Source organism: Lytechinus variegatus, chromosome 13 (genome assembly GCF_018143015.1).
Source record: "Lytechinus variegatus isolate NC3 chromosome 13, Lvar_3.0, whole genome shotgun sequence".
Taxonomy (NCBI): domain Eukaryota; kingdom Metazoa; phylum Echinodermata; class Echinoidea; order Temnopleuroida; family Toxopneustidae; genus Lytechinus; species Lytechinus variegatus.
Window position 1 is genome coordinate 339,639 of NC_054752.1, and position 13,709 is coordinate 353,347.

The 13,709-nt window shown below is 37.2% G+C and overlaps 1 protein-coding gene across 3 annotated transcripts in view; it reads right to left on the reverse strand.

Annotated features, from left to right (window-relative positions):
* The window catches only part of LOC121426219 (urease accessory protein D-like), a 45,724-nt gene that overhangs the window by 9,047 nt on the left and 22,968 nt on the right, over positions 1 to 13,709 (reverse strand). The window lies entirely within an intron of this gene.

A 13,709-nucleotide genomic window follows, 5' to 3' on the forward strand; every position in this document is an offset into this window, starting at 1 on the left:
AAAATATACAATGGTTAAAAAGTAAATTAAAAAAACAAGGCGATCCCTTAAAAAAAAAAGCTCCTAACTTGTGAGGGTTTCCATGGCGGAGAAGAAGAGTGCACCATGTACATGTATCTTTTGTTGGCATTATGTGGGTTCTGAAAAAGGAGCACCAAAACTCAATGTTTCAACAAGCGCATTCTTGTTGTCTTCAACAGAATAAGCAAAAGTTTTAAAAGCAGGTTATATACAGTGTGTCCCACAAAAATGCTACCACACTCTAGATGTGGATCACATTACAATTACAATATAAGCTTTACATCTTAACAACCGTCAATTCCAGTTTATTTATGATTTTCTACAAATGGTCCAAAGATAACAAAAAATAAAAGGTGGTTCATGAACCACAAGTCTCACCAGATTTTGTGATCAATAAAATATGAATTGTGATCAATAAAATATGAATTGTGATCTTTTGACTCTAGATGACCTTTAACCCCATCTTCCTAAATGACATGGTATTACCCAAGGATCATTTGTACCAAGTGTGAACATAAATGATCCAGATATAAATGAGAACAATTTGAACAAAACTAGACTTTTTGACCCTTAGATGATATTTGATCCAATCATCCTCAACAAACATGTGGCATTACGTTATAATCATTTGAACCAATTGTGATCCAAATTTCTGCAGAAATAAAGAATGAGAATTAGTGGCACAAAAAATTAAAAAAAGGATGGATATGACCTCATATCATTTGACCTTTTGACCCCTAGATGACCTTTGTCCCCATTATCCTCATGGATGTGCTGTATTACCCAAGGATCATCTAAGTGAGAGCATAAAACTGATGAAAAAATAAAGATCATCAAATCGAAGGAAAACTTGACCTTTTGATCCCTAGATGACATTTGATGCCATCTCCGTCAACAACACAAGAACTTGCTCAGCCAATTACGACACCTCTAACCTAGTCTGCTATGCAGACTCTGAATGGCTCGTGAGGTGGGATCTGCTACTGGTTTACTGAAAGGGCGAGCGAAGCGAGCCACTTCTGCAGCCTCAGTACACCTAGTCTGCTATGCAGACTCGTTAAAACAGCTGAGGTACACACACTGCAGATGTGGGTCTACATTTGTAGACTACCTCTAACCAACAGACCAATCACTCGACTCCAATTTTTATCCTCACATCATCAAAATACTCCGTCAGTGAGCTTCGTGAACAAGCTTCTCATCTACAGATCTCATCTACAGACCAATCACAATCTCCAACGACCAGCTTGCTCAATGCTATGTTACTGACACCCCATGTATATTCAAGCCAATGGTGGAACCTTCAAATACACTGCCAGGTCGATTACTGTTTTCTTAATAAATCCACACTTTTGTGGACTGTTGAAATTTGTTTATACTATGGAAGCTGTGATCAATCCTCGTACAGTAAGTATAAACATATAAGTTGCAATATTTGTTGAAAACAAGATGAAATGAAGCATAATAAATAATGCATCATGCTAACAATAATAATAATAATAGTGATATCTTATTGAGCGCACACATCGTCCAGAGATGCTTATGGCGCGAGCGCAACAACAGTTCCTTTGGATACAAAATTTTATACACGTGCATTACAAACAGCTACTTAGATATAAATAGAAATCTTAAATCACTACAAGTACCATCCTGCATCACCACCACTGAAGTTCCCAGCTACATCTTGGTGGGGCCTGGTGCCCTTGTGTTTGCTGCACCATTCACCGACAATTTAAGGGGCAAGCCCAGTCAGCTCAGTACTCACAGGAGCTCTAGCAAATAAGGGCACCACCCCCATATTAATATAAATAAATATTACCAGATTTCCAATTCCTTTTTTTACTTTTTTCTGTATGCTACCTTCTATCTCTTTATTTTATTCTCTTTTTACATCTTTCTCCACAATTCTCTCCTTTTTTTAGTCATAGCTCTATTCAACTCGGCTAACGCCTCGTTGATAGAGCATCTTTCTTTCACCTCATGCGAAATCTCGCACCATCGCACTCATGCCAATTCGCTATTTGTATACTATTGCAAGCACGTGCAATGCGACCCTGCCAAATAAGGAAAGGGACACTTTACAAGTGACTTTTCAGAATAACAAAATGCTAATTGACTGCTAATGTGCTTTCAGAATACCGCCCTGCTGTTAAGCCAGCTATCGACGTCAACCTCAACATTGACATCGCCATCAACTTCGACATTACTTGAAGGGTGGCAGAAATCCTGGGATGCATGTGACAATATATTCACCAAACATCCCCTGGACGAAGAGTGATGGGCCGCATGGCCTTTTTTACCTGAACAGGGTCCAAGACCATATTCAGGCCATGCATTGAGTTCTACCCCCCCTTCCTCCTCCGATTTCTGGTACAGGGATACCATCGATGCTCTCATTCTATGCCACCATGTGTTTCTTCTGGCGACCAGTGGGTGTACTCCACCTGAAGATTCCATTACCCTGATGCCAAGTGCCCTGCTTCCTCTGACACCTTCCTCACCAAGAGTGGTTTCAGCATCATCGCAAGACAGGTTTTTCTATGCTTAATTCTTTGTATATTTGTACATAGATAAACTTTAAATCTTTCAAATTGTTCAACATGTCTGTGTCTTTATTGTTTCTACAGGTTTGTTCATTGAGCAGAGAGACTGCAGTGCTTCCACTGCATAAAGGAACCCCACAAAACAGGGAGAAGCAAGCTGCAATACATATGGATTGTGTACAGTCACTCAATCCTGATGAACTTTTCAGGAAGTGAGCCATAGACAAGGAACTCGCCCTCTTTCTTTGAGACAGGTGACATGCCCTGTCCATTTTTCATCGTGTCAAGGAGGGGCATGATGCCACGAGGAGATCATAACAAACATGGTATCACTTCAAAGGGAATTAAATGATCTTTTGAATGATATCAAATATGCATTGTGTAAAATTGGGATTTGGGAAAAATTAATGGCCAAACTCAGATTTTCAAATTTTTTTTTACTTGTTTTGCAGCTTTTCAATTCAGACCCTATCCAACACTTTTAAATCCTGCTATTTTCGTGATGGCATGAACGCATAATTTTAAAAAGAATTGTACACTTTTCAACTTGGACAGTTTATGTCCAAGCTCAATACTAAACAACTACCTTAGCCTCTAATTGATATGTTTTTCAAAAATAGTTTGATTCATAGTCACTTCACTCACCAAGCAAACTTTTCATTTGCCATTGAACAGAACATCATTTGCTCAAAAAACGTTTATATTTATGGGTCCTAAACTATGGAATTTTTTTACAATTGATATAAAACAATGCAATTCTATACAAATGTTCAAAAAACGACTTAAATTATTTCTCCTGAATTATTACTAAATATTTAATTCATCAATTTCAAATTAAGCCTTCAGTGTTAAGTGGGAAACCTTTAATAATGTGTATACACTGTGAATGATTCATATATATAATTTTTTTTATATGATGCATATGATTTGTATAATAATGTATATATTACATAATGTAAATATTGTTATGTTTTTTGTTTGTTTGTTTTGTTTCGTTTTTTACAAAAAAAGGCAATTCAGTTGCTATAAAAAAGTAATTAAAACAATAAGGGGGCCTACATTTTACAAGCTCTGCTTTTCAGTTGGCCCTCCCTCCCTTTCAAATATTTATATATCTCGATTTGATAATTGTCTATTGTAATTTTAGAATGTTGTTTATTTTTTGGATGTACTTCAAATGTGATTATAATATGTTACTATGTCAATTGAATCATAATTGTAAATATGAAATTGAAAGTGGAAAATAAATAATTGAATTGAAATTGAAATTGAATTGAAAAAATTGAAATTAAATTTTGAAGCATTAAAAAAAAAAAAAAGAATTAAATGATCTTTTGAATGATGTCAAATATGCATTGTGTAAAATTTGAAGTTGGGAGAAATTAATGGCCAAACTCAGTTTTCCAAAATTGTTTGAGGGGTTTATATATTGATATGTGGTTAGTGTCTAAGTTATTCTGAATATTGAGTATATTATATTTCAGTGTGATTTAGTTGGTTACGAGTGGATCAGTACAGGATCCTTCATAAGGAAGAGATTGTGATATTGGAAAACAAGATCTTTTATATGATGTAGAGGAAAAGAAAAATTAAACGTTGAAATAGATTGATAGAAGGATCATTTAGTTGTGAAGAATTATATTTATTTTGGGTGTCTTGAGATAAGATTAATTTGAAGTTGGAATGAGCAATATAGTTGAGAACTTACAATGTATTTTGTTTTTGCATGGTCTTCATTGGAAAAAAACTTTTTTTTTCAATTTTTAATTTTGTAAACAAATTAAATTCCAATGAAATAAATTGTAAATAGTTTGATGTTGAATGGCACAAGTTTGGCTGAGTTTTATTTGAGTATATCCATGTGACACTGTCAAGATGCCATAAATGCCATTTCAAAAACTTAACCTTAGTTTAAGATTTAATGCTGAGGCTGCTGACGGAAAAGCGGCGCCTATAGTCTTGCTTTGCTATGCAGGCAACAACAAAAAACAGGAAAAAGAAAAAAAAGGAAGAAAGAAAGGGAAAGACAGTAAAGAAAAGGAGGAAAAGGGAAAGGGAAAAAGGAAAAAAAAGATCATAAAAAGGGAAAACAGAAGGAAAGCTGGAAAAGGAAAGAGAACATGTGAAAAAAAGAATAAATCATTCCGAAATACTAATACTAGCATGATTACTAAGAAAGGGAAATAACTAAAAGATTACAAAATAGCAAACAAAAGCGGGAAATGAAGATAGAATTGAATGAGCCAGGAGCTCAACATTACTGGGCTACCGAGGATTGAAAATAATGAACAAGTGGAATGCCTCTGGCGGTCTCACCTGCATCACGCGATTCAATATAGCAGCAGTGCTGACTTTGAAAACTACTATAACTTCCACGAGATGTTCAGTGATACTTGGTTACTCTTATTTCTACGTTTTATGAACTAGACCAACATACTTTCAAAGTTATGAAGGTAATTCAACAAATAACCCCAATTTGGCCAAAGTTCATTGACCCTAAATGACCTTTAACCTTGATCATGTGACCTGAAAGTTGCACAGGATGTTCAGTAATACTTGATTACTATTATGTCCAAGTTTCATGAATCAGATCCATAAACTTTCAAAGTTATGATGGTAATTCAACAGATACACCCAATTCGGCCAAAGTTCATTGACCTTTGACCTTGGTCATGTGACCTGAAATGCGCACAGGATGTTCAGTAATACTTGATTACTATTATATTCAAGTTTCATGAATCAGATCCATAAACTTTCAAAGTTATGATGGTAATTCAACAGATACCCCTATTATTGCCAAAGTTCACTGACCTTGGTCTTGTGACCTAAAATGCGCACAGTACGTTCAGTGATACTTGATTACTCTTATGTCCAAGTTTTATACCCCCATCTCACAAGATGGCGATTCCGCTGCGATCGTCAAAAATCGACAAAGCGTGGTATAACGTAGCTTGATCGTGGCTTGATCTTTTCAATCTTCTCCGTCGTGCCTTTATCTTTTCTGAAGTGGCAAGGATCGCCACCATCTTCCTGGTCCCCACAAAATTTTGAACATGTTCAAAACTTACGTAGCGAGATCGCGGAGGTGCTACATGTAAAGCCCATCACAATCGGGTCATGAGCGTATTACAAACGACATATTCGTAGCAGTAACGGAGCTCCAACGCATAAAGCGTAGCATAAGCGCATTAAAAGTGGCACCAATCGGCCGTGTTTTCAGGCCCGTTCCCAAGACAATTCTGCTACGCTACTTCCGTTTACAAGGCGACTGTTTACAAGGCGACTGGGGTACTTCCGTTTACAAGGCGACTGGGGTATAAAACTGCCTTACACTCGACACGCTTTACACTGCTTCTACCCCGATGCTTTCTTCTTTGGGTGGCATGTGGCAAACGTTCTCAGCCCGCTACAGGCATTCACATTGCGCTTTTGCTGCGCCGCTTAAGACTGGGCAGCGATTGCGTAACGACCGTCCGCGCCGCTATAAAACACCGTGCCGATGGTGGCGGATTGCCATATTTGCAACAGATTACGAGGCGACACCACAACGTTTTCAAACATAACTCCCAGAAAAAGAACCAAAAAAGGGAAAGCTGCCCAAGCTACCCCTCTTAGGCCGGCGGTCAGAGGAAGAACAAGGGGTTATGGTGGTGGTTGACTGGTAGCGGAGGAGGGAGGAGGGGGGTACAGGAGGATGAAAATCTTACGGCTGAGCCAGCTGGAAAAAAAGAAAAAAGACGCTCACATGTCTTGATGACGAAATGGGTAACCTCTGCGAAAATATATAAATTAACTATGTTTTAAAAACAGATTGAATTCTAACTACAGTGACAGTAGACAATATTAAAATTTTGTTAATGATTCAATCACTTATGTAATGTTTGGGAAAGGCACTCTTTAGGGAGATTCTGGCATTGTGCCACCCCATCCCTTTTTATGAGAGCTCTCACATCAGAAGACTACTTCTTGTCAGCAAATTTGAAAGGAATTTATTAAACATTTTGAGTGACATAACTTTTGTGGAAAAAAATAAACAGAATATCAATGAATTTTATGCTCTTTTATGAAATTCTGGATGCATACCTCATATTTACTTTTAGGCTCTGTCACTTGTTTGTTGCCTGTTTAAAATTTTAAATCAATTTACTTGTTAATTTGAATAACACGGTTAGTAATAACATAAGAAACAATAAATACTTTTTGACGTTTATAATTCAACTGTTTAATTCAATATTCTGATATCCTAAATCAGCATTCAATGACCAGATGAATAATTACATCCAATTTACAAAAGGCATCTGGAGTTTCTATTGCATAATTTAGGGAAGGAACATAAATATACTGAATTACAAGATATGTAATATGAAACCTGTAACTTTAGCATATAAAGAAATTAAGGTGTGTGCTAGGATATCAGAATATTGAATTAAACAGTTGAATTATAAACGTCAAAAAGTATCTACATGTATTGTTTCTTATGTTATTGGTAACTGTGTTATTCAAATTAACAAGTAAATTGATTTAAAATTTTAAACAGGCAACAAACAAGGGACATTTTGGCGACCACGAAGGGACAGTTTGTTAAATTCTTAACATTAAATACACGTTACTATGTTTTGCTGCAAGTATATCATTCTGATTTATTAGTAGGACTGTTAGCCGATATTTTGTTCACGCTATCTGTCATCTAATCTACTATTATTACTTACTTGTTAACTGTTTGTTTTTAATGCAGTAATATCTTTTAAGAGTTATTGCTTCCCGGACTTTGTGCTGATCAGGTGGTGTGAAACAGCAGTCAACTTTTTGTAAGTCACCTGTTACTTCTTGAAATTTGGCTCCTTATCTCATAATGGAGATAGAAAAATTGCATCACATTGGAGAATCTCTAGGCTTGAGTGGGAGTGAATTGAAGGCGTTTATTACAGAGGAACAAAAGCGAGCAAGAGAAGAACGTGAGAGGGTGAGCTTGAACTTACACATTTAAAATTAAGTTTGGAACGTGAGAGACATAGTGGGATTGAGAATATTGAATCCCCTGTACATATTAGGGCTCCAAAGTTACCTACTTTTGATGAAGGGAAGGATAGTCTGGATAGTTACTTGAATAGATTTGAAAGATATGCCAGTGCAAACAATTGGCCGCACGCGACTTGGGCGACTTATTTAAGCGCGCTGTTAAGTGGTAAGGCATTGGAAACTTACGCGAGGCTAAGCGATAATGAAGCAATCGATTATGATCAGTTGAAGAATGCATTATTGAAGCGTTATGATCTAACAAGTGAAGGATTTAGAAGAAAACTGCGATCTGCAAAACCCAAAGTAGGGGAGACAGCATTTCAATTTATTCACCGCATGCGAGGATATCTTGTAAAGTGGTTAACACTTAGTGGTTATCAAAGAGAGTTTGATGATTTAGTAGAAATAATACTCATTGAACAGTTTCACAAAAGTAGCTCTAAGGAACTTTCACTTTGTATTAGAGAAAGTAAGCCAAAGGCTTTGAGTGAACTTGCAAATGTAACTGACCGGTATCTTGACGCCCATTCAGGTAGGGAAAGTAGACGTTAACGAAAAAAGAAACTCCACAGGATCTTTTTCTCCTAAAGTACAGTTATCAGGAAGACAGTACTCGACAGGAAGCAAGACATCCAGCCCTCAGGCGTCTGGAAACTCAAGACCAGTTATGCCAAGTACAAGTAGTTGTTACATCTGCGGCAGGAATGGACATCTTGCTAGAGATTGTAGGCAGAGAAGCAGATTGGGAGCAAGCCTTATTTTGAAAGAACAGACAAAAGAAGCAGAGAGACAAAAACAACCGGTAACACAAGCAAGACTCTGGTCAGATGATGAGAACGACTCTGTGCAAGAACCTCAGGAGTTACGGTCTGATGTTCAGTCACAAGTCACAGGTCGGTCTGATGACCAGGTCAGTAGTTCTAGTTGTGATTGCTTTGAGCATGGTTATTTGTTGATAGACTCCGGTTTTTCTTCTAGTAGTGACGCTAGTTCAGGAGTAGAACACCAATCCAAGAACATCCCGATACTGAGTGCAATGTGTGGAGCACACGCAAGCAGCAAGATGTCAGTGTTGGAAGGACGAGTAAACGGAACGACAACACAAGTTCTTCAGGACTGTGGGTGCTCAACCACCATCATCAAAAGAGAGCTTGTTCGACCAGAACAGTTGACTGGCCAATGGCGGACATGCCTTCTGATTGATAGAACAATACGGCGGTTTAAAAAAAACACAAGAGTGAGTGTCGATACGCCGTATTATGTAGGAGAGATAGATGTATTATGCATAGATAATCCCGTTTATCCTCTGATACTAGGAAATCTACCAGGAGTTCGTAACGCAAGTAACTCTGACACTCAATGGAAACCTTGTAAGCTGTTGAATGCCGTCGAAACCAGACACCAGCGGAAGGAGGCATCAAAGTGCTCAAAGGCATTGAAGATACCTAGCCCTCTCTCCCAGACGACCTCCGACATGCACAAGAAAACGATCCTACACTCGACGTAGTACGAAGACATGCTTTGACTGGTGAGGTCAAGGAATATCGTAGGGTAGCAAGTCGAAGTTCCAAGTGAAGAAGGACTTATTGTATAGAGAATATCAGTCAACAAGAGTTACAGATGGAACTACTGATCAATTGATTGTGCCAGAAAAGTATCGAAAGCAAATTCTTAAGTTGGCACATGAGTCAATTATGGGAGATCATCTTGGATCTAACAAGACAAGAAATGAGATTCTCGCTAACTTCTTCTGGCCAGGCCTACAAGCTGAGGTGCAGAGATACTGCAGATCTTGTGACACCTGCCCAAGAGTTGCTGTTGATGTCGTTGGACCGATCAAGCCAGAAACGAGTCCACTGACCAGTTCGTGTTAGACCTGAAGGAGAAAACTGAGAAAACGTGTGACAACGCTCACAAGGAGCTCCTCAAGTCTCACGAGAAGTACAGACAGAACTACAACTGGAAGGCTTGGCAGCGTCCTTTCAAGGTTGGAGATGAGGTGTTGGTGCTCCTACCCACAGATAATAATAAGTTCCTTATGCATTGGATGGGGCCATTTCGAATTGTTGGAATGGGTGGGAAGCTCGATTTTCTTGTTGATCTTGGAAATCGGATCACAACATTTCATGCAAATTTGCTGAAGCAATATATTCGCAGGGAAGAGACAGATGTTGGATTATCTTTCGAAGAAGCTTCAACCCTTGTTGTCAAAGACGAAGATTTCGAGGATGGCAAAACTGCTGTTGATGCAGAAATGGTCACTCAGAAGATGTCAAATGAACATCTACTACACCCAGTGAACACCGAACCAACCCAAAGGGTAAAATACATTAGTAAAGAGGTTAAATGAGGATCAACGCCATCAAGCCTTCTCCCTTCATCAGTAAATTGATGTACATACCGGATTTTCCAGGGAATAGAGATGCTGATCAGACATTATTTAAATTTTCATAAGCGCAAATGTATATTCTGCATTTAATTAGATTAATTTCTATCAAAAGAAATGATATATATATATATATATGTATAGATTGATTTTTTCTTTAAGTTCTTTAGCTATTGAATTGTTGTTCATGGAAAGTGTTGCTTTTTTTCTCTCTTGGTAGAAAATTATGGCCAAAGAATCAAGCCATTTCGAAAAAAAATAGAAATGAAAATTTTTTACCAGAAAAATGTTCTTAAAGAGGGAGGCAAATGTCACCTTGGACATGATTTATTTTTGTTCAGGACTATTGAAGACACTTATTTTGTCCTACTCTTACTCCTTTGTTGCATATAATGTTTAACCAGCTGCTTACATTCCTCAGGTGCTGTAGTGTAGGGAGCTTGCACGCAAAAGGGGCTGCTGCATTGTTAGGAGCTTGCACACTATTCTCTTTTGCTTAATTCTTCTCCTTTCTGCTACACTGCACAGAGATGACACAAAATGAGGTCTCTGCATTGTTAGGTAATATTTAACGGTATATTTTACTTTTGCCCTCCCCCCCAAGGAATGCAATTAAATTGTTTTCTGTTGCTTGGTGACAGGGACAAGCAGTGATATGATTGGTTAGAAATTGAAGTGTGTGCTGGAGTGAGCATTTGGAGCAAGATACCCTTGGCAAAACATATTTTGACCTTGGGGTCTCACAGGCCTAATTCATTCCCCATAGACTCATGTGTTAAATTGGCACTTTAAAAAATTCATTAAAAATAAGGATGAAATTCAGGGGTCGAATGTTTACTACCAGTGGATAGGATTTATATCTGGCAATCCATATCTGACCAGAAAAGGGTCCCTCGACTGGCTCATTTTAAAAATAAATTGGCGTGTTTGAAGACACCGTCGGGGGGAGCAGATTCATCAACTCAAACAGCAAAATAGCCCTAATCCTTCCGCCAGTCAAAATATAGTCCAAAATTGGTGATATTTCTTCCCAATTAGGGAAAAGGAAGTTCAGTAATTACCAAAAATAGAATCAGTGTTAGAGGGACAATCATATGCATACACTTTGTCAATCAGCCATATCAAAATAAAAAAAATAGCAATGGGTTGGCTCGAATGAATATCTATGGCCTACCACTAGTAATTAGGCCCATGAGACCTGTAGGTCTCACAGGCCTAATTCATTCCCCATAGACTCATGTGTTAAATTGGCACTTTAAAAAATTCATTAAAAATAAGGATGAAATTCGGGGGTCGAATGTTTACTACCAGTGGATAGGATTTATATCTGGCAATCCATATCTGACCAGAAAAGGGTCCCTCGACCGGCTCATTTTAAAAATAAATTGGCGTGTTTGAAGACACCGTCGGGGGGAGCAGATTCATCAACTCAAACAGCAAAATAGCCTTAATCCTTCCGCCAGTCAAAATATAGTCCAAAATTGGTGATATTTCTTCCCAATTAGGGAAAAGGAAGTTCAGTAATTACCAAAAATAGAATCAGTGTTAGGAGCATGATCGGTTCATCACGGACGGACATTTGATAGATTTTGAAAGTTTTGAAGGCTTGTAACAAATTAGGATAAAGATGAACAAGGTTCCTTTGTGTTTTATAGTGAAGGGTAGGACATAGTATGCTGAATGATTAAAAAAGTTTGTTGCCATGGTTACCTACAAACACAGGTATCCACTAAATGTGCCATATCACGGACGGACAAGATAGAAATGTGGTTTTTAGAATTTTTGTACATTTTTATTGTTTCTATCTAAACAGCTTTACATGGACCAATTATTGTTAATGCACCTAACACTCGGGTATGTTAGCTTCTATGTTCAGCATATTGAATTCTTAACCAATATCAAACTTCCGAGAGAATTGCAAATATTTTCCATCACGGACGGACATCATGGACGGACATCACGGACGGACACAATTAAAATACAATGGAAGTACTCTGTAAAAAGTTCTTAGTACTTTTTTGGTAAACAAATGCAATTGTTTTGATGATTTGTACATATTTTAATAATATTAAACAGTATTAGTTGCACAATCAAGTTGCTACAACTTCAATCAAGTTGCTGCAACTTGATTTCTATGCTAGACGCACAGTATAATCTAGACATACGATTGCTCTTAACACATTTCTTGTCAAAATCGAACGTAAAGAATACATGTAGGTGATGTAAAACTGTATAATAAAAAGCAATTGATATGCAGGCAGAAAGGAGCAAATTCACATGACAGTCCTTTTACTTTCAGAAGATGTTAGTATTCATAGAGAATTAGCAAGTGAAAAGACTTTAAATGAAAAATTGACATCCTGGTTCTTCCTGCATACATTTTTTACATAGTTTTTGTGGCTCAACTTACCACAGACGATGGCACAACTTACCCCACAGATGGGGCAAGTTGAGCAATTTGACATCCTTTTTTTCAAAGGTCACAATGACATTCAGCGTGGGGGTAGAAAGTTATATATAGGTGAAAAATATTTCCCAAGAATCAAATTTAAAGGTAAGGTACTTATTTCTACAATATTACTAGTCATATCAATTCTAACGTGCAAAATGCAAAAAGTGTCACAACTTACCCCGCCTTCCCCTATTGTCTTTTTAAAGTGTAGAATACAAGTAGGTTCAAAATCAACAGCTAGTTGATTATTGATCATGTTGATACAAGTATTTTTATGATCATGATGATTTTAGGCATTAATTTTCCAAGAGCAAAGATGTTTTTTTAAGGTCCAAAAACTAAATCTAAAAGATTAACAGGTCACTGATCCTTATGCTTGTTTGTTGGATCAACACTTGTCAGGGGCTCTCTTTAAATCCATCTTTTGCATATATCAAAGCGGAGACACCCCATAACACCAACAGCCCTCATGTATTTAGGCCCTGACCGAATCCAAAATTGAAATTGATATTCCAATCCAAAGCTTAACTTCTAAACACTACATTGCAAGCTTTATGCATTTTCACAGTTTACCAGATAAGCGATTTGCTTAAAATTAGCTCCAAAATGGACTTCGAAAAAAGGTATTCATGTAATTTTCACAAACCTATGTTCTGTTAGAAGCATTGTGAATCCATAAGTTTGTACATGGAAAAATTGATTTTTCTGCTTATCAGATTATGCATTGCATTCTACTTCTTCTCCATCACTTTCTGCAAACTTGAATTGATAAAATCTACAGCTTTGGACTTGTTCTTGCCATACTTTGTTTCCCACTTTTTTGGCATATACAATACATGCAGCTTTTCAACTTTATCTGCATTCCAATAATGCTTAACAATTTTCCTGACAACAATATAGCCCCAATAACGGCCAAACAAAGATATCACAAAAAATTGTGAAAAGTTGTAGGCTTATTCCATTTGAGTTCTGAATAATTCTCAGAGCCATTTTTCACTGCAATTAGAAGCTAAAATTAAACTCATAATCTGCTCAGCAAAGTTTCTCATTTGCATATATGAATCTTTCCACAAGTATTTCACTCGTCCGTCCGTGATGAAATTAATGTCCGTCCGTGATCATTTTTCATTGATTTATTAAATGCATAAAATGTATGGATTTTAGCTATGTTCAAATGAAATGATGAACAGTGTCCAGTGAAATACTTCTACACACTTTTATTTCTGTTTCTATTCTGGTAAAGAATAAAAAGCTGAGTCCATAGACATCCTAATAAAAATGATCACGG